The sequence below is a fragment of the Eulemur rufifrons genome, chromosome 3, assembly GCF_041146395.1.
Source record: "Eulemur rufifrons isolate Redbay chromosome 3, OSU_ERuf_1, whole genome shotgun sequence".
Classification (NCBI taxonomy): domain Eukaryota; kingdom Metazoa; phylum Chordata; class Mammalia; order Primates; family Lemuridae; genus Eulemur; species Eulemur rufifrons.
In genome coordinates, this window is record NC_090985.1 from 20,892,570 (window position 1) to 20,913,446 (window position 20,877).

At 54.7% G+C, this 20,877-nt stretch overlaps 7 pseudogenes; all 7 read left to right on the plus strand.

Moving 5' to 3' along the window:
• The first annotated feature begins 1,717 nt into the window (after nt 1-1,717).
• LOC138382233 (small nucleolar RNA SNORD116) lies at nt 1,718-1,791 on the plus strand (annotated as a pseudogene).
• A 3,082-nt stretch (nt 1,792-4,873) lies between these two features.
• On the plus strand, nt 4,874-4,947 carry LOC138382234 (small nucleolar RNA SNORD116; annotated as a pseudogene).
• A 3,083-nt stretch (nt 4,948-8,030) lies between these two features.
• LOC138382235 (small nucleolar RNA SNORD116) lies at nt 8,031-8,104 on the plus strand (annotated as a pseudogene).
• Nucleotides 8,105-11,188: 3,084 nt separating this feature from the next.
• LOC138382236 (small nucleolar RNA SNORD116) lies at nt 11,189-11,262 on the plus strand (annotated as a pseudogene).
• Nucleotides 11,263-14,346: 3,084 nt separating this feature from the next.
• LOC138382237 (small nucleolar RNA SNORD116) lies at nt 14,347-14,420 on the plus strand (annotated as a pseudogene).
• Nucleotides 14,421-17,504: 3,084 nt separating this feature from the next.
• Nucleotides 17,505-17,578, plus strand: LOC138382238 (small nucleolar RNA SNORD116; annotated as a pseudogene).
• A 3,084-nt stretch (nt 17,579-20,662) lies between these two features.
• LOC138382240 (small nucleolar RNA SNORD116) lies at nt 20,663-20,736 on the plus strand (annotated as a pseudogene).
• The last annotated feature ends 141 nt before the right edge of the window (nt 20,737-20,877 follow it).

Consider the following 20,877-nt stretch of genomic DNA (forward strand, 5'->3'; position numbering starts at 1 on the left):
GAGCTATCCTTCTCCATAGGGGTAGGCCTGGGCTCTTCAGGCAACCATGGATCAGAAAACATTTGCAAACACGTGAAAATCCTTCAGTCCATCCATCGGTAGATTCACTCGCTGGATGGATGATTCGATGGATCCATCGAACATTTGTGGATGCATTGATGCTTTCACCTGTACCGATCACGTTCTGCCTCTGCACTGTGGTCCCTTACGCCTAAACCACAGGCTCTACCATACAGGCCCACAGCGTATCCATCGTTGGGGGCGCGCTCCGTGATCAGACGACGACCAGCCGACACGCGGGTGGTGGTTCTGTGCCGAGGTGATGGGCAGCCAGGCGATTTTCCCTTAGGCGCTCGAGCTCCCGTAGGCGTCCGTGTCCTCAGGGGATCCTGGAACCCCTGCGGCTCATATTAAAAGTGCGATTGTACCTTGGAATGCCCGATTCCAATACATCCTGCATCCAACCTCTTCACACCACAGATGATCGCGTTTCAAATTCTTGGATGGTAACGTCGACGTTAGGTCCACAGTCCCATACCCTCAGTGAGTTCGCACCGTGTATCAAGGGATAGGAGAACGATATCCGGAGAGATGTCGAGGGCAGAGTGCTGAGAGTGCGTGCAGAGGGGAGATTTCGGAGAAGTTCTGTCCGGGGCTCCCCGATCACAGAAGGGAACGTGATTCTTCTTAGCAGAGACGTGGTCTCTGGACTTTCTCATATGCACTGGTACACCTAACTGGTCGAGCCACGTCTCCCAGGAAGCCTCTTTTCTTTGTATTTGTATTTTCATTTTTCCCCGGGGTGCCTGAGTTTCCCGGTTCTTTGCAATTTTGGTGTCACCGAATGCCCTGGCGGGAGCTCAGTGGTGAACCCAGGCGGTATGGCTTTGTCGTCTGTATGGGCTGACTGACGTGGAAGGAGGAAAACCCTGGCCTCCTGAGGCAATGACCGAATTCTGGTCAGATCGTCGTGGGAGGGTTTGGAGCGATTTCCGTGACTTCTTTAAGTAATGAAGAAATTCCTAGCAAGTGCCAAGAATGACTTGGCACAAAGAGTGTGAGGCATTGACGACGTGAGGAGCCATCATGGGCTTCTGTCTCCTTGACGTTAGGGCGGCACATTTAGCTCAGCGTTGAGCAAGGTCAGACACGTCTGAGACGGATGATGAAATTAGTACGCTGCACGCACAGAGTCATAGTGGTGGGAACACAGGCAGCCCTGTCTTGCGGTCATCATGCCCCAGCCACACATGGTAAGCACCAGGGACCGGGCCCCTTAGCTTTACTCATGCCAGTTTGGAAAAGGAAGACACATGGTCTCCGCGTGCCCACAGATATAATCTCCCCCCACAGGACGCAGTGAAGTTTGATGTGGGCTTCGAAGGGATGAATTTCTCTCCTCCCCGGTGTGGCGAGGTGAAGGAAGAGTATAGGGAGCAGTTCTGGCCGCCCTCATCCCCAAGGTCCAGTGTGAATTCTCTCCTACGGTAAGGATCTTGTCCCGGGATCAGTGCCACACCCCGTGGGGAGGGGATCGTGACTCTGCCTGGAGGCGGGGCCCACACCTTGCTAGCCAGCCGTGGGGCCGGTCATTGCTTGTGGTGCCGGTCTCGCTGGTGGAAGAGTGTGGGTTGGCGAGCCCCAGGGTGACAGGAGAGCCCAGTGCTCAGTGTCTGTCCCGGATCTGGGGCTCAAGGTCCCTTTCGTACGCGTGCCTGGATCGATGATGTCTAAAAAAAATGGAAACTTTTGAAATCTGAACAAAATGAGTGAGGACTCGAGCTGAGGTCCAGCACGGGGATCGCCACGCCAGTAGGTGAAGGGAGCTGAGTTAGTAGAGCTTGGGGTGAGGAAAGGCCTGTGACGTCTGGAAATGTGAAAGGCTGAAGTACCGTGGAAGCAGTGGAGTTGGGCGATCGTGTGAGCACACCCTGTTGGTGGCTGGCGGGGTACCGTGGAAACCCTCTGAGGGCGTGGCCGGTGGCTTCCTTATCCCGTCCTCACCAACCCTGGGGAACTAAATGGCCGTTAGAGATACCCCTGTGAAGCCACTAGGCCTCCCCCTGGGCCCCTCTCCCCTCTGGTTGGCTGAGCCGGCCAGAGCAGCTGATGGGCCATCTCTGTTCTGTCCGGAGGGCAAAGGTATGAGCCGCTTGCAGGGCTGGGCCGCCATTTTATTTTTCTGTTCACTGTTGTTACGTGAAAGCACTGCCTGGGAGTTGAAAAACAGACACCCAGTATGGAACCTTAGAGGTCTATTTCGTTACCCATTGGACTGGCCGTCCGTTCCCGCGGTACGGCAGCCTCGGCCCTTGTGGGTTTTCCCATGAACCGGGCAGGGCCTTTTGAGTCCATGGCGGTCCCCCATTCCAGGCCCTGCCGTGTCCGTCCTTTGTGAAAGCGGCGGGACTATATCTTTGAAATGCTGGACTTTTAAGCTGGATGGAATCGGCCACCCTCCTGGGTCCTCAGCGGGTTTCCACGGTCTGTGAAGTGATGAGGAATGGTGTTGCAGTGGAGGTGCTAGGGAGCCTTTGGGTCATGGCTTTGAGGACAATGTCAATGTATGACATGCTCAGCAGCGATGTGAGCACGAGGGTTCTGGTCTTGCATGTATGTGGCCAGACAGGCGTGGAACGTGAAATCCTATAAGTGCTTGCAAGGAGATGTTCCATTTGGGGAATTTTGTTGCCCCTGTACTCTGCAGATTGGGTGAGATATCATTCCGGGGACGTTGACCGGCGGACTGAGGAAGTGCTGGCCTGGACACCTGCACTGGCTCCCTTCTGTGGGCGGGACCAACGGAAAACACTCCCCAGGTAACTTACATCCAGTTTTCAGTGGATTCAGTTTTGTGGGCTATGCTAATTCTGTTACAGGGGCTGTGGCCGCGCCTGCACTGGGTCCATTCACATGTTTGTCGGGGCTGGAAGAATCTCCCCAGTGAGGATGGCTTTTTTGAGGACACTGACGTGCTCACAATCTCAAGGTGTTGTGAGTTTGCGCCTGTCAATGTTTTTTTTTGTTTTTTGACACGGAACCGTTCCCGGTAGATTCTTCACAGGCGCTGTCAACCGGGTCGCTCGGGGGGCACCCGTTTTTTTTCTTTATTAGTTTGTTTTTCCTGGGAACAGAGCAAAGGAATTCACTTCCACTGAGCTATCCTTCTCCATAGGGGTAGGCCTGGGCTCTTCAGGCAACCATGGATCAGAAAACATTTGCAAACACGTGAAAATCCTTCAGTCCATCCATCGGTAGATTCACTCGCTGGATGGATGATTCGATGGATCCATGGAACATTCGTGGATGCATTGATGCTTTCACCTGTACCGATCACGTTCTGCCTCTGCACTGTGGTCCCTTACGCCTAAACCACAGGCTCTACCATACAGGCCCACAGCGTATCCATCGTTGGGGGCGCGCTCCGTGATCAGACGACGACCAGCCGACACGCGGGTGGTGGTTCTGTGCCGAGGTGATGGGCAGCCAGGCGATTTTCCCTTAGGCGCTCGAGCTCCCGTAGGCGTCCGTGTCCTCAGGGGATCCTGGAACCCCTGCGGCTCATATTAAAAGTGCGATTGTACCTTGGAATGCCCGATTCCAATACATCCTGCATCCAACCTCTTCACACCACAGATGATCGCGTTTCAAATTCTTGGATGGTAACGTCGACGTTAGGTCCACAGTCCCATACCCTCAGTGAGTTCGCACCGTGTATCAAGGGATAGGAGAACGATATCCGGAGAGATGTCGAGGGCAGAGTGCTGAGAGTGCGTGCAGAGGGGAGATTTCGGAGAAGTTCTGTCCGGGGCTCCCCGATCACAGAAGGGAACGTGATTCTTCTTAGCAGAGACGTGGTCTCTGGACTTTCTCATATGAACTGGTACACCTAACTGGTCGAGCCACGTCTCCCAGGAAGCCTCTTTTCTTTGTATTTGTATTTTCATTTTTCCCCGGGGTGCCTGAGTTTCCCGGTTCTTTGCAATTTTGGTGTCACCGAATGCCCTGGCGGGAGCTCAGTGGTGAACCCAGGCGGTATGGCTTTGTCGTCTGTATGGGCTGACTGACGTGGAAGGAGGAAAACCCTGGCCTCCTGAGGCAATGACCGAATTCTGGTCAGATCGTCGTGGGAGGGTTTGGAGCGATTTCCGTGACTTCTTTAAGTAATGAAGAAATTCCTAGCAAGTGCCAAGAATGACTTGGCACAAAGAGTGTGAGGCATTGACGACGTGAGGAGCCATCATGGGCTTCTGTCTCCTTGACGTTAGGGCGGCACATTTAGCTCAGCGTTGAGCAAGGTCAGACACGTCTGAGACGGATGATGAAATTAGTACGCTGCACGCACAGAGTCATAGTGGTGGGAACACAGGCAGCCCTGTCTTGCGGTCATCATGCCCCAGCCACACATGGTAAGCACCAGGGACCGGGCCCCTTAGCTTTACTCATGCCAGTTTGGAAAAGGAAGACACATGGTCTCCGCGTGCCCACAGATATAATCTCCCCCCACAGGACGCAGTGAAGTTTGATGTGGGCTTCGAAGGGATGAATTTCTCTCCTCCCCGGTGTGGCGAGGTGAAGGAAGAGTATAGGGAGCAGTTCTGGCCGCCCTCATCCCCAAGGTCCAGTGTGAATTCTCTCCTACGGTAAGGATCTTGTCCCGGGATCAGTGCCACACCCCGTGGGGAGGGGATCGTGACTCTGCCTGGAGGCGGGGCCCACACCTTGCTAGCCAGCCGTGGGGCCGGTCATTGCTTGTGGTGCCGGTCTCGCTGGTGGAAGAGTGTGGGTTGGCGAGCCCCAGGGTGACAGGAGAGCCCAGTGCTCAGTGTCTGTCCCGGATCTGGGGCTCAAGGTCCCTTTCGTACGCGTGCCTGGATCGATGATGTCTAAAAAAAATGGAAACTTTTGAAATCTGAACAAAATGAGTGAGGACTCGAGCTGAGGTCCAGCACGGGGATCGCCACGCCAGTAGGCTGAAGGGAGCTGAGTTAGTAGAGCTTGGGGTGAGGAAAGGCCTGTGACGTCTGGAAATGTGAAAGGCTGAAGTACCGTGGAAGCAGTGGAGTTGGGCGACCGTGTGAGCACACCCTGTTGGTGGCTTGCGGGGTACCGTGGAAACCCTCTGAGGGCGTGGCCGGTGGCTTCCTTACCCCGTCCTCACCAGACCCTGGGGAACTAAATGGCCGTTAGAGATACCCCTGTGAAGCCACTAGGCCTCCCCCTGGGCCCCTCTCCCCTCTGGTTGGCTGAGCCGGCCAGAGCAGCTGATGGGCCATCTCTGTTCTGTCCGGAGGGCAAAGGTATGAGCCGCTTGCAGGGCTGGGCCGCCATTTTATTTTTCTGTTCACTGTTGTTACGTGAAAGCACTGCCTGGGAGTTGAAAAACAGACACCCAGTAGGGAACCTTAGCGGTCTCTTTCGTTACCCATTGGACTGGCCGTCCGTTCCCGCGGTACGGCAGCCTCGGCCCTTGTGGGTTTTCCCGTGAACCGGGCAGGGCCTTTTGAGTCCATGGCGGTCCCCCATTCCAGGCCCTGCCGTGTCCGTCCTTTGTGAAAGCGGCGGGACTATATCTTTGAAATGCTGGACTTTTAAGCTGGATGGAATCGGCCACCCTCCTGGGTCCTCAGCGGGTTTCCACGGTCTGTGAAGTGATGAGGAATGGTGTTGCAGTGGAGGTGCTAGGGAGCCTTTGGGTCATGGCTTTGAGGACAATGTCAATGTATGACATGCTCAGCAGCGATGTGAGCACGAGGGTTCTGGTCTTGCATGTATGTGGCCAGACAGGCGTGGAACGTGAAATCCTATAAGTGCTTGCAAGGAGATGTTCCATTTGGGGAATTTTGTTGCCCCTGTACTCTGCAGATTGGGTGAGATATCATTCCGGGGACGTTGACCGGCGGACTGAGGAAGTGCTGGCCTGGACACCTGCACTGGCTCCCTTCTGTGGGCGGGACCAACGGAAAACACTCCCCAGGTAACTTACATCCAGTTTTCAGTGGATTCAGTTTTGTGGGCTATGATAATTCTGTTACAGGGGCTGTGGCCGCGCCTGCACTGGGTCCATTCACATGTTTGTCGGGGCTGGAAGAATCTCCCCAGTGAGGATGGCTTTTTTGAGGACACTGACGTGCTCACAATCTCAAGGTGTTGTGAGTTTGCGCCTGTCAATGTTTTTTTTTGTTTTTTGACAGGAACCGTTCCCGGTAGATTCTTCACAGGCGCTGTCAACCGGGTCGCTCGGGGGGCACCCGTTTTTTTTCTTTATTAGTTTGTTTTTCCTGGGAACAGAGCAAAGGAATTCACTTCCACTGAGCTATCCTTCTCCATAGGGGTAGGCCTGGGCTCTTCAGGCAACCATGGATCAGAAAACATTTGCAAACACGTGAAAATCCTTCAGTCCATCCATCGGTAGATTCACTCGCTGGATGGATGATTCGATGGATCCATCGAACATTTGTGGATGCATTGATGCTTTCACCTGTACCGATCACGTTCTGCCTCTGCACTGTGGTCCCTTACGCCTAAACCACAGGCTCTACCATACAGGCCCACAGCGTATCCATCGTTGGGGGCGCGCTCCGTGATCAGACGACGACCAGCCGACACGCGGGTGGTGGTTCTGTGCCGAGGTGATGGGCAGCCAGGCGATTTTCCCTTAGGCGCTCGAGCTCCCGTAGGCGTCCGTGTCCTCAGGGGATCCTGGAACCCCTGCGGCTCATATTAAAAGTGCGATTGTACCTTGGAATGCCCGATTCCAATACATCCTGCATCCAACCTCTTCACACCACAGATGATCGCGTTTCAAATTCTTGGATGGTAACGTCGACGTTAGGTCCACAGTCCCATACCCTCAGTGAGTTCGCACCGTGTATCAAGGGATAGGAGAACGATATCCGGAGAGATGTCGAGGGCAGAGTGCTGAGAGTGCGTGCAGAGGGGAGATTTCGGAGAAGTTCTGTCCGGGGCTCCCCGATCACAGAAGGGAACGTGATTCTTCTTAGCAGAGACGTGGTCTCTGGACTTTCTCATATGCACTGGTACACCTAACTGGTCGAGCCACGTCTCCCAGGAAGCCTCTTTTCTTTGTATTTGTATTTTCATTTTTCCCCGGGGTGCCTGAGTTTCCCGGTTCTTTGCAATTTTGGTGTCACCGAATGCCCTGGCGGGAGCTCAGTGGTGAACCCAGGCGGTATGGCTTTGTCGTCTGTATGGGCTGACTGACGTGGAAGGAGGAAAACCCTGGCCTCCTGAGGCAATGACCGAATTCTGGTCAGATCGTCGTGGGAGGGTTTGGAGCGATTTCCGTGACTTCTTTAAGTAATGAAGAAATTCCTAGCAAGTGCCAAGAATGACTTGGCACAAAGAGTGTGAGGCATTGACGACGTGAGGAGCCATCATGGGCTTCTGTCTCCTTGACGTTAGGGCGGCACATTTAGCTCAGCGTTGAGCAAGGTCAGACACGTCTGAGACGGATGATGAAATTAGTACGCTGCACGCACAGAGTCATAGTGGTGGGAACACAGGCAGCCCTGTCTTGCGGTCATCATGCCCCAGCCACACATGGTAAGCACCAGGGACCGGGCCCCTTAGCTTTACTCATGCCAGTTTGGAAAAGGAAGACACATGGTCTCCGCGTGCCCACAGATATAATCTCCCCCCACAGGACGCAGTGAAGTTTGATGTGGGCTTCGAAGGGATGAATTTCTCTCCTCCCCGGTGTGGCGAGGTGAAGGAAGAGTATAGGGAGCAGTTCTGGCCGCCCTCATCCCCAAGGTCCAGTGTGAATTCTCTCCTACGGTAAGGATCTTGTCCCGGGATCAGTGCCACACCCCGTGGGGAGGGGATCGTGACTCTGCCTGGAGGCGGGGCCCACACCTTGCTAGCCAGCCGTGGGGCCGGTCATTGCTTGTGGTGCCGGTCTCGCTGGTGGAAGAGTGTGGGTTGGCGAGCCCCAGGGTGACAGGAGAGCCCAGTGCTCAGTGTCTGTCCCGGATCTGGGGCTCAAGGTCCCTTTCGTACGCGTGCCTGGATCGATGATGTCTAAAAAAAATGGAAACTTTTGAAATCTGAACAAAATGAGTGAGGACTCGAGCTGAGGTCCAGCACGGGGATCGCCACGCCAGTAGGCTGAAGGGAGCTGAGTTAGTAGAGCTTGGGGTGAGGAAAGGCCTGTGACGTCTGGAAATGTGAAAGGCTGAAGTACCGTGGAAGCAGTGGAGTTGGGCGACCGTGTGAGCACACCCTGTTGGTGGCTTGCGGGGTACCGTGGAAACCCTCTGAGGGCGTGGCCGGTGGCTTCCTTACCCCGTCCTCACCAGACCCTGGGGAACTAAATGGCCGTTAGAGATACCCCTGTGAAGCCACTAGGCCTCCCCCTGGGCCCCTCTCCCCTCTGGTTGGCTGAGCCGGCCAGAGCAGCTGATGGGCCATCTCTGTTCTGTCCGGAGGGCAAAGGTATGAGCCGCTTGCAGGGCTGGGCCGCCATTTTATTTTTCTGTTCACTGTTGTTACGTGAAAGCACTGCCTGGGAGTTGAAAAACAGACACCCAGTAGGGAACCTTAGCGGTCTCTTTCGTTACCCATTGGACTGGCCGTCCGTTCCCGCGGTACGGCAGCCTCGGCCCTTGTGGGTTTTCCCGTGAACCGGGCAGGGCCTTTTGAGTCCATGGCGGTCCCCCATTCCAGGCCCTGCCGTGTCCGTCCTTTGTGAAAGCGGCGGGACTATATCTTTGAAATGCTGGACTTTTAAGCTGGATGGAATCGGCCACCCTCCTGGGTCCTCAGCGGGTTTCCACGGTCTGTGAAGTGATGAGGAATGGTGTTGCAGTGGAGGTGCTAGGGAGCCTTTGGGTCATGGCTTTGAGGACAATGTCAATGTATGACATGCTCAGCAGCGATGTGAGCACGAGGGTTCTGGTCTTGCATGTATGTGGCCAGACAGGCGTGGAACGTGAAATCCTATAAGTGCTTGCAAGGAGATGTTCCATTTGGGGAATTTTGTTGCCCCTGTACTCTGCAGATTGGGTGAGATATCATTCCGGGGACGTTGACCGGCGGACTGAGGAAGTGCTGGCCTGGACACCTGCACTGGCTCCCTTCTGTGGGCGGGACCAACGGAAAACACTCCCCAGGTAACTTACATCCAGTTTTCAGTGGATTCAGTTTTGTGGGCTATGCTAATTCTGTTACAGGGGCTGTGGCCGCGCCTGCACTGGGTCCATTCACATGTTTGTCGGGGCTGGAAGAATCTCCCCAGTGAGGATGGCTTTTTTGAGGACACTGACGTGCTCACAATCTCAAGGTGTTGTGAGTTTGCGCCTGTCAATGTTTTTTTTTGTTTTTTGACACGGAACCGTTCCCGGTAGATTCTTCACAGGCGCTGTCAACCGGGTCGCTCGGGGGGCACCCGTTTTTTTTCTTTATTAGTTTGTTTTTCCTGGGAACAGAGCAAAGGAATTCACTTCCACTGAGCTATCCTTCTCCATAGGGGTAGGCCTGGGCTCTTCAGGCAACCATGGATCAGAAAACATTTGCAAACACGTGAAAATCCTTCAGTCCATCCATCGGTAGATTCACTCGCTGGATGGATGATTCGATGGATCCATCGAACATTCGTGGATGCATTGACGCTTTCACCTGTACCGATCACGTTCTGCCTCTGCACTGTGGTCCCTTACGCCTAAACCACAGGCTCTACCATACAGGCCCACAGCGTATCCATCGTTGGGGGCGCGCTCCGTGATCAGACGACGACCAGCCGACACGCGGGTGGTGGTTCTGTGCCGAGGTGATGGGCAGCCAGGCGATTTTCCCTTAGGCGCTCGAGCTCCCGTAGGCGTCCGTGTCCTCAGGGGATCCTGGAACCCCTGCGGCTCATATTAAAAGTGCGCTTGTACCTTGGAATGCCCGATTCCAATACATCCTGCATCCAACCTCTTCACACCACAGATGATCGCGTTTCAAATTCTTGGATGGTAACGTCGACGTTAGGTCCACAGTCCCATACCCTCAGTGAGTTCGCACCGTGTATCAAGGGATAGGAGAACGATATCCGGAGAGATGTCGAGGGCAGAGTGCTGAGAGTGCGTGCAGAGGGGAGATTTCGGAGAAGTTCTGTCCGGGGCTCCCCGATCACAGAAGGGAACGTGATTCTTCTTAGCAGAGACGTGGTCTCTGGACTTTCTCATATGAACTGGTACACCTAACTGGTCGAGCCACGTCTCCCAGGAAGCCTCTTTTCTTTGTATTTGTATTTTCATTTTTCCCCGGGGTGCCTGAGTTTCCCGGTTCTTTGCAATTTTGGTGTCACCGAATGCCCTGGCGGGAGCTCAGTGGTGAACCCAGGCGGTATGGCTTTGTCGTCTGTATGGGCTGACTGACGTGGAAGGAGGAAAACCCTGGCCTCCTGAGGCAATGACCGAATTCTGGTCAGATCGTCGTGGGAGGGTTTGGAGCGATTTCCGTGACTTCTTTAAGTAATGAAGAAATTCCTAGCAAGTGCCAAGAATGACTTGGCACAAAGAGTGTGAGGCATTGACGACGTGAGGAGCCATCATGGGCTTCTGTCTCCTTGACGTTAGGGCGGCACATTTAGCTCAGCGTTGAGCAAGGTCAGACACGTCTGAGACGGATGATGAAATTAGTACGCTGCACGCACAGAGTCATAGTGGTGGGAACACAGGCAGCCCTGTCTTGCGGTCATCATGCCCCAGCCACACATGGTAAGCACCAGGGACCGGGCCCCTTAGCTTTACTCATGCCAGTTTGGAAAAGGAAGACACATGGTCTCCGCGTGCCCACAGATATAATCTCCCCCCACAGGACGCAGTGAAGTTTGATGTGGGCTTCGAAGGGATGAATTTCTCTCCTCCCCGGTGTGGCGAGGTGAAGGAAGAGTATAGGGAGCAGTTCTGGCCGCCCTCATCCCCAAGGTCCAGTGTGAATTCTCTCCTACGGTAAGGATCTTGTCCCGGGATCAGTGCCACACCCCGTGGGGAGGGGATCGTGACTCTGCCTGGAGGCGGGGCCCACACCTTGCTAGCCAGCCGTGGGGCCGGTCATTGCTTGTGGTGCCGGTCTCGCTGGTGGAAGAGTGTGGGTTGGCGAGCCCCAGGGTGACAGGAGAGCCCAGTGCTCAGTGTCTGTCCCGGATCTGGGGCTCAAGGTCCCTTTCGTACGCGTGCCTGGATCGATGATGTCTAAAAAAAATGGAAACTTTTGAAATCTGAACAAAATGAGTGAGGACTCGAGCTGAGGTCCAGCACGGGGATCGCCACGCCAGTAGGCTGAAGGGAGCTGAGTTAGTAGAGCTTGGGGTGAGGAAAGGCCTGTGACGTCTGGAAATGTGAAAGGCTGAAGTACCGTGGAAGCAGTGGAGTTGGGCGACCGTGTGAGCACACCCTGGTGGTGGCTTGCGGGGTACCGTGGAAACCCTCTGAGGGCGTGGCCGGTGGCTTCCTTACCCCGTCCTCACCAGACCCTGGGGAACTAAATGGCCGTTAGAGATACCCCTGTGAAGCCACTAGGCCTCCCCCTGGGCCCCTCTCCCCTCTGGTTGGCTGAGCCGGCCAGAGCAGCTGATGGGCCATCTCTGTTCTGTCCGGAGGGCAAAGGTATGAGCCGCTTGCAGGGCTGGGCCGCCATTTTATTTTTCTGTTCACTGTTGTTACGTGAAAGCACTGCCTGGGAGTTGAAAAACAGACACCCAGTAGGGAACCTTAGCGGTCTCTTTCGTTACCCATTGGACTGGCCGTCCGTTCCCGCGGTACGGCAGCCTCGGCCCTTGTGGGTTTTCCCGTGAACCGGGCAGGGCCTTTTGAGTCCATGGCGGTCCCCCATTCCAGGCCCTGCCGTGTCCGTCCTTTGTGAAAGCGGCGGGACTATATCTTTGAAATGCTGGACTTTTAAGCTGGATGGAATCGGCCACCCTCCTGGGTCCTCAGCGGGTTTCCACGGTCTGTGAAGTGATGAGGAATGGTGTTGCAGTGGAGGTGCTAGGGAGCCTTTGGGTCATGGCTTTGAGGACAATGTCAATGTATGACATGCTCAGCAGCGATGTGAGCACGAGGGTTCTGGTCTTGCATGTATGTGGCCAGACAGGCGTGGAACGTGAAATCCTATAAGTGCTTGCAAGGAGATGTTCCATTTGGGGAATTTTGTTGCCCCTGTACTCTGCAGATTGGGTGAGATATCATTCCGGGGACGTTGACCGGCGGACTGAGGAAGTGCTGGCCTGGACACCTGCACTGGCTCCCTTCTGTGGGCGGGACCAACGGAAAACACTCCCCAGGTAACTTACATCCAGTTTTCAGTGGATTCAGTTTTGTGGGCTATGCTAATTCTGTTACAGGGGCTGTGGCCGCGCCTGCACTGGGTCCATTCACATGTTTGTCGGGGCTGGAAGAATCTCCCCAGTGAGGATGGCTTTTTTGAGGACACTGACGTGCTCACAATCTCAAGGTGTTGTGAGTTTGCGCCTGTCAATGTTTTTTTTTGTTTTTTGACACGGAACCGTTCCCGGTAGATTCTTCACAGGCGCTGTCAACCGGGTCGCTCGGGGGGCACCCGTTTTTTTTCTTTATTAGTTTGTTTTTCCTGGGAACAGAGCAAAGGAATTCACTTCCACTGAGCTATCCTTCTCCATAGGGGTAGGCCTGGGCTCTTCAGGCAACCATGGATCAGAAAACATTTGCAAACACGTGAAAATCCTTCAGTCCATCCATCGGTAGATTCACTCGCTGGATGGATGATTCGATGGATCCATCGAACATTCGTGGATGCATTGACGCTTTCACCTGTACCGATCACGTTCTGCCTCTGCACTGTGGTCCCTTACGCCTAAACCACAGGCTCTACCATACAGGCCCACAGCGTATCCATCGTTGGGGGCGCGCTCCGTGATCAGACGACGACCAGCCGACACGCGGGTGGTGGTTCTGTGCCGAGGTGATGGGCAGCCAGGCGATTTTCCCTTAGGCGCTCGAGCTCCCGTAGGCGTCCGTGTCCTCAGGGGATCCTGGAACCCCTGCGGCTCATATTAAAAGTGCGCTTGTACCTTGGAATGCCCGATTCCAATACATCCTGCATCCAACCTCTTCACACCACAGATGATCGCGTTTCAAATTCTTGGATGGTAACGTCGACGTTAGGTCCACAGTCCCATACCCTCAGTGAGTTCGCACCGTGTATCAAGGGATAGGAGAACGATATCCGGAGAGATGTCGAGGGCAGAGTGCTGAGAGTGCGTGCAGAGGGGAGATTTCGGAGAAGTTCTGTCCGGGGCTCCCCGATCACAGAAGGGAACGTGATTCTTCTTAGCAGAGACGTGGTCTCTGGACTTTCTCATATGAACTGGTACACCTAACTGGTCGAGCCACGTCTCCCAGGAAGCCTCTTTTCTTTGTATTTGTATTTTCATTTTTCCCCGGGGTGCCTGAGTTTCCCGGTTCTTTGCAATTTTGGTGTCACCGAATGCCCTGGCGGGAGCTCAGTGGTGAACCCAGGCGGTATGGCTTTGTCGTCTGTATGGGCTGACTGACGTGGAAGGAGGAAAACCCTGGCCTCCTGAGGCAATGACCGAATTCTGGTCAGATCGTCGTGGGAGGGTTTGGAGCGATTTCCGTGACTTCTTTAAGTAATGAAGAAATTCCTAGCAAGTGCCAAGAATGACTTGGCACAAAGAGTGTGAGGCATTGACGACGTGAGGAGCCATCATGGGCTTCTGTCTCCTTGACGTTAGGGCGGCACATTTAGCTCAGCGTTGAGCAAGGTCAGACACGTCTGAGACGGATGATGAAATTAGTACGCTGCACGCACAGAGTCATAGTGGTGGGAACACAGGCAGCCCTGTCTTGCGGTCATCATGCCCCAGCCACACATGGTAAGCACCAGGGACCGGGCCCCTTAGCTTTACTCATGCCAGTTTGGAAAAGGAAGACACATGGTCTCCGCGTGCCCACAGATATAATCTCCCCCCACAGGACGCAGTGAAGTTTGATGTGGGCTTCGAAGGGATGAATTTCTCTCCTCCCCGGTGTGGCGAGGTGAAGGAAGAGTATAGGGAGCAGTTCTGGCCGCCCTCATCCCCAAGGTCCAGTGTGAATTCTCTCCTACGGTAAGGATCTTGTCCCGGGATCAGTGCCACACCCCGTGGGGAGGGGATCGTGACTCTGCCTGGAGGCGGGGCCCACACCTTGCTAGCCAGCCGTGGGGCCGGTCATTGCTTGTGGTGCCGGTCTCGCTGGTGGAAGAGTGTGGGTTGGCGAGCCCCAGGGTGACAGGAGAGCCCAGTGCTCAGTGTCTGTCCCGGATCTGGGGCTCAAGGTCCCTTTCGTACGCGTGCCTGGATCGATGATGTCTAAAAAAAATGGAAACTTTTGAAATCTGAACAAAATGAGTGAGGACTCGAGCTGAGGTCCAGCACGGGGATCGCCACGCCAGTAGGCTGAAGGGAGCTGAGTTAGTAGAGCTTGGGGTGAGGAAAGGCCTGTGACGTCTGGAAATGTGAAAGGCTGAAGTACCGTGGAAGCAGTGGAGTTGGGCGACCGTGTGAGCACACCCTGGTGGTGGCTTGCGGGGTACCGTGGAAACCCTCTGAGGGCGTGGCCGGTGGCTTCCTTACCCCGTCCTCACCAGACCCTGGGGAACTAAATGGCCGTTAGAGATACCCCTGTGAAGCCACTAGGCCTCCCCCTGGGCCCCTCTCCCCTCTGGTTGGCTGAGCCGGCCAGAGCAGCTGATGGGCCATCTCTGTTCTGTCCGGAGGGCAAAGGTATGAGCCGCTTGCAGGGCTGGGCCGCCATTTTATTTTTCTGTTCACTGTTGTTACGTGAAAGCACTGCCTGGGAGTTGAAAAACAGACACCCAGTAGGGAACCTTAGCGGTCTCTTTCGTTACCCATTGGACTGGCCGTCCGTTCCCGCGGTACGGCAGCCTCGGCCCTTGTGGGTTTTCCCGTGAACCGGGCAGGGCCTTTTGAGTCCATGGCGGTCCCCCATTCCAGGCCCTGCCGTGTCCGTCCTTTGTGAAAGCGGCGGGACTATATCTTTGAAATGCTGGACTTTTAAGCTGGATGGAATCGGCCACCCTCCTGGGTCCTCAGCGGGTTTCCACGGTCTGTGAAGTGATGAGGAATGGTGTTGCAGTGGAGGTGCTAGGGAGCCTTTGGGTCATGGCTTTGAGGACAATGTCAATGTATGACATGCTCAGCAGCGATGTGAGCACGAGGGTTCTGGTCTTGCATGTATGTGGCCAGACAGGCGTGGAACGTGAAATCCTATAAGTGCTTGCAAGGAGATGTTCCATTTGGGGAATTTTGTTGCCCCTGTACTCTGCAGATTGGGTGAGATATCATTCCGGGGACGTTGACCGGCGGACTGAGGAAGTGCTGGCCTGGACACCTGCACTGGCTCCCTTCTGTGGGCGGGACCAACGGAAAACACTCCCCAGGTAACTTACATCCAGTTTTCAGTGGATTCAGTTTTGTGGGCTATGCTAATTCTGTTACAGGGGCTGTGGCCGCGCCTGCACTGGGTCCATTCACATGTTTGTCGGGGCTGGAAGAATCTCCCCAGTGAGGATGGCTTTTTTGAGGACACTGACGTGCTCACAATCTCAAGGTGTTGTGAGTTTGCGCCTGTCAATGTTTTTTTTTGTTTTTTGACACGGAACCGTTCCCGGTAGATTCTTCACAGGCGCTGTCAACCGGGTCGCTCGGGGGGCACCCGTTTTTTTTCTTTATTAGTTTGTTTTTCCTGGGAACAGAGCAAAGGAATTCACTTCCACTGAGCTATCCTTCTCCATAGGGGTAGGCCTGGGCTCTTCAGGCAACCATGGATCAGAAAACATTTGCAAACACGTGAAAATCCTTCAGTCCATCCATCGGTAGATTCACTCGCTGGATGGATGATTCGATGGATCCATCGAACATTCGTGGATGCATTGACGCTTTCACCTGTACCGATCACGTTCTGCCTCTGCACTGTGGTCCCTTACGCCTAAACCACAGGCTCTACCATACAGGCCCACAGCGTATCCATCGTTGGGGGCGCGCTCCGTGATCAGACGACGACCAGCCGACACGCGGGTGGTGGTTCTGTGCCGAGGTGATGGGCAGCCAGGCGATTTTCCCTTAGGCGCTCGAGCTCCCGTAGGCGTCCGTGTCCTCAGGGGATCCTGGAACCCCTGCGGCTCATATTAAAAGTGCGCTTGTACCTTGGAATGCCCGATTCCAATACATCCTGCATCCAACCTCTTCACACCACAGATGATCGCGTTTCAAATTCTTGGATGGTAACGTCGACGTTAGGTCCACAGTCCCATACCCTCAGTGAGTTCGCACCGTGTATCAAGGGATAGGAGAACGATATCCGGAGAGATGTCGAGGGCAGAGTGCTGAGAGTGCGTGCAGAGGGGAGATTTCGGAGAAGTTCTGTCCGGGGCTCCCCGATCACAGAAGGGAACGTGATTCTTCTTAGCAGAGACGTGGTCTCTGGACTTTCTCATATGAACTGGTACACCTAACTGGTCGAGCCACGTCTCCCAGGAAGCCTCTTTTCTTTGTATTTGTATTTTCATTTTTCCCCGGGGTGCCTGAGTTTCCCGGTTCTTTGCAATTTTGGTGTCACCGAATGCCCTGGCGGGAGCTCAGTGGTGAACCCAGGCGGTATGGCTTTGTCGTCTGTATGGGCTGACTGACGTGGAAGGAGGAAAACCCTGGCCTCCTGAGGCAATGACCGAATTCTGGTCAGATCGTCGTGGGAGGGTTTGGAGCGATTTCCGTGACTTCTTTAAGTAATGAAGAAATTCCTAGCAAGTGCCAAGAATGACTTGGCACAAAGAGTGTGAGGCATTGACGACGTGAGGAGCCATCATGGGCTTCTGTCTCCTTGACGTTAGGGCGGCACATTTAGCTCAGCGTTGAGCAAGGTCAGACACGTCTGAGACGGATGATGAAATTAGTACGCTGCACGCACAGAGTCATAGTGGTGGGAACACAGGCAGCCCTGTCTTGCGGTCATCATGCCCCAGCCACACATGGTAAGCACCAGGGACCGGGCCCCTTAGCTTTACTCATGCCAGTTTGGAAAAGGAAGACACATGGTCTCCGCGTGCCCACAGATATAATCTCCCCCCACAGGACGCAGTGAAGTTTGATGTGGGCTTCGAAGGGATGAATTTCTCTCCTCCCCGGTGTGGCGAGGTGAAGGAAGAGTATAGGGAGCAGTTCTGGCCGCCCTCATCCCCAAGGTCCAGTGTGAATTCTCTCCTACGGTAAGGATCTTGTCCCGGGATCAGTGCCACACCCCGTGGGGAGGGGATCGTGACTCTGCCTGGAGGCGGGGCCCACACCTTGCTAGCCAGCCGTGGGGCCGGTCATTGCTTGTGGTGCCGGTCTCGCTGGTGGAAGAGTGTGGGTTGGCGAGCCCCAGGGTGACAGGAGAGCCCAGTGCTCAGTGTCTGTCCCGGATCTGGGGCTCAAGGTCCCTTTCGTACGCGTGCCTGGATCGATGATGTCTAAAAAAAATGGAAACTTTTGAAATCTGAACAAAATGAGTGAGGACTCGAGCTGAGGTCCAGCACGGGGATCGCCACGCCAGTAGGCTGAAGGGAGCTGAGTTAGTAGAGCTTGGGGTGAGGAAAGGCCTGTGACGTCTGGAAATGTGAAAGGCTGAAGTACCGTGGAAGCAGTGGAGTTGGGCGACCGTGTGAGCACACCCTGGTGGTGGCTTGCGGGGTACCGTGGAAACCCTCTGAGGGCGTGGCCGGTGGCTTCCTTACCCCGTCCTCACCAGACCCTGGGGAACTAAATGGCCGTTAGAGATACCCCTGTGAAGCCACTAGGCCTCCCCCTGGGCCCCTCTCCCCTCTGGTTGGCTGAGCCGGCCAGAGCAGCTGATGGGCCATCTCTGTTCTGTCCGGAGGGCAAAGGTATGAGCCGCTTGCAGGGCTGGGCCGCCATTTTATTTTTCTGTTCACTGTTGTTACGTGAAAGCACTGCCTGGGAGTTGAAAAACAGACACCCAGTAGGGAACCTTAGCGGTCTCTTTCGTTACCCATTGGACTGGCCGTCCGTTCCCGCGGTACGGCAGCCTCGGCCCTTGTGGGTTTTCCCGTGAACCGGGCAGGGCCTTTTGAGTCCATGGCGGTCCCCCATTCCAGGCCCTGCCGTGTCCGTCCTTTGTGAAAGCGGCGGGACTATATCTTTGAAATGCTGGACTTTTAAGCTGGATGGAATCGGCCACCCTCCTGGGTCCTCAGCGGGTTTCCACGGTCTGTGAAGTGATGAGGAATGGTGTTGCAGTGGAGGTGCTAGGGAGCCTTTGGGTCATGGCTTTGAGGACAATGTCAATGTATGACATGCTCAGCAGCGATGTGAGCACGAGGGTTCTGGTCTTGCATGTATGTGGCCAGACAGGCGTGGAACGTGAAATCCTATAAGTGCTTGCAAGGAGATGTTCCATTTGGGGAATTTTGTTGCCCCTGTACTCTGCAGATTGGGTGAGATATCATTCCGGGGACGTTGACCGGCGGACTGAGGAAGTGCTGGCCTGGACACCTGCACTGGCTCCCTTCTGTGGGCGGGACCAACGGAAAACACTCCCCAGGTAACTTACATCCAGTTTTCAGTGGATTCAGTTTTGTGGGCTATGCTAATTCTGTTACAGGGGCTGTGGCCGCGCCTGCACTGGGTCCATTCACATGTTTGTCGGGGCTGGAAGAATCTCCCCAGTGAGGATGGCTTTTTTGAGGACACTGACGTGCTCACAATCTCAAGGTGTTGTGAGTTTGCGCCTGTCAATGTTTTTTTTTGTTTTTTGACACGGAACCGTTCCCGGTAGATTCTTCACAGGCGCTGTCAACCGGGTCGCTCGGGGGGCACCCGTTTTTTTTCTTTATTAGTTTGTTTTTCCTGGGAACAGAGCAAAGGAATTCACTTCCACTGAGCTATCCTTCTCCATAGGGGTAGGCCTGGGCTCTTCAGGCAACCATGGATCAGAAAACATTTGCAAACACGTGAAAATCCTTCAGTCCATCCATCGGTAGATTCACTCGCTGGATGGATGATTCGATGGATCCATCGAACATTCGTGGATGCATTGACGCTTTCACCTGTACCGATCACGTTCTGCCTCTGCACTGTGGTCCCTTACGCCTAAACCACAGGCTCTACCATACAGGCCCACAGCGTATCCATCGTTGGGGGCGCGCTCCGTGATCAGACGACGACCAGCCGACACGCGGGTGGTGGTTCTGTGCCGAGGTGATGGGCAGCCAGGCGATTTTCCCTTAGGCGCTCGAGCTCCCGTAGGCGTCCGTGTCCTCAGGGGATCCTGGAACCCCTGCGGCTCATATTAAAAGTGCGCTTGTACCTTGGAATGCCCGATTCCAATACATCCTGCATCCAACCTCTTCACACCACAGATGATCGCGTTTCAAATTCTTGGATGGTAACGTCGACGTTAGGTCCACAGTCCCATACCCTCAGTGAGTTCGCACCGTGTATCAAGGGATAGGAGAACGATATCCGGAGAGATGTCGAGGGCAGAGTGCTGAGAGTGCGTGCAGAGGGGAGATTTCGGAGAAGTTCTGTCCGGGGCTCCCCGATCACAGAAGGGAACGTGATTCTTCTTAGCAGAGACGTGGTCTCTGGACTTTCTCATATGAACTGGTACACCTAACTGGTCGAGCCACGTCTCCCAGGAAGCCTCTTTTCTTTGTATTTGTATTTTCATTTTTCCCCGGGGTGCCTGAGTTTCCCGGTTCTTTGCAATTTTGGTGTCACCGAATGCCCTGGCGGGAGCTCAGTGGTGAACCCAGGCGGTATGGCTTTGTCGTCTGTATGGGCTGACTGACGTGGAAGGAGGAAAACCCTGGCCTCCTGAGGCAATGACCGAATTCTGGTCAGATCGTCGTGGGAGGGTTTGGAGCGATTTCCGTGACTTCTTTAAGTAATGAAGAAATTCCTAGCAAGTGCCAAGAATGACTTGGCACAAAGAGTGTGAGGCATTGACGACGTGAGGAGCCATCATGGGCTTCTGTCTCCTTGACGTTAGGGCGGCACATTTAGCTCAGCGTTGAGCAAGGTCAGACACGTCTGAGACGGATGATGAAATTAGTACGCTGCACGCACAGAGTCATAGTGGTGGGAACACAGGCAGCCCTGTCTTGCGGTCATCATGCCCCAGCCACACATGGTAAGCACCAGGGACCGGGCCCCTTAGCTTTACTCATGCCAGTTTGGAAAAGGAAGACACATGGTCTCCGCGTGCCCACAGATATAATCTCCCCCCACAGGACGCAGTGAAGTTTGATGTGGGCTTCGAAGGGATGAATTTCTCTCCTCCCCGGTGTGGCGAGGTGAAGGAAGAGTATAGGGAGCAGTTCTGGCCGCCCTCATCCCCAAGGTCCAGTGTGAATTCTCTCCTACGGTAAGGATCTTGTCCCGGGATCAGTGCCACACCCCGTGGGGAGGGGATCGTGACTCTGCCTGGAGGCGGGGCCCACACCTTGCTAGCCAGCCGTGGGGCCGGTCATTGCTTGTGGTGCCGGTCTCGCTGGTGGAAGAGTGTGGGTTGGCGAGCCCCAGGGTGACAGGAGAGCCCAGTGCTCAGTGTCTGTCCCGGATCTGGGGCTCAAGGTCCCTTTCGTACGCGTGCCTGGATCGATGATGTCTAAAAAAAATGGAAACTTTTGAAATCTGAACAAAATGAGTGAGGACTCGAGCTGAGGTCCAGCACGGGGATCGCCACGCCAGTAGGTGAAGGGAGCTGAGTTAGTAGAGCTTGGGGTGAGGAAAGGCCTGTGACGTCTGGAAATGTGAAAGGCTGAAGTACCGTGGAAGCAGTGGAGTTGGGCGATCGTGTGAGCACACCC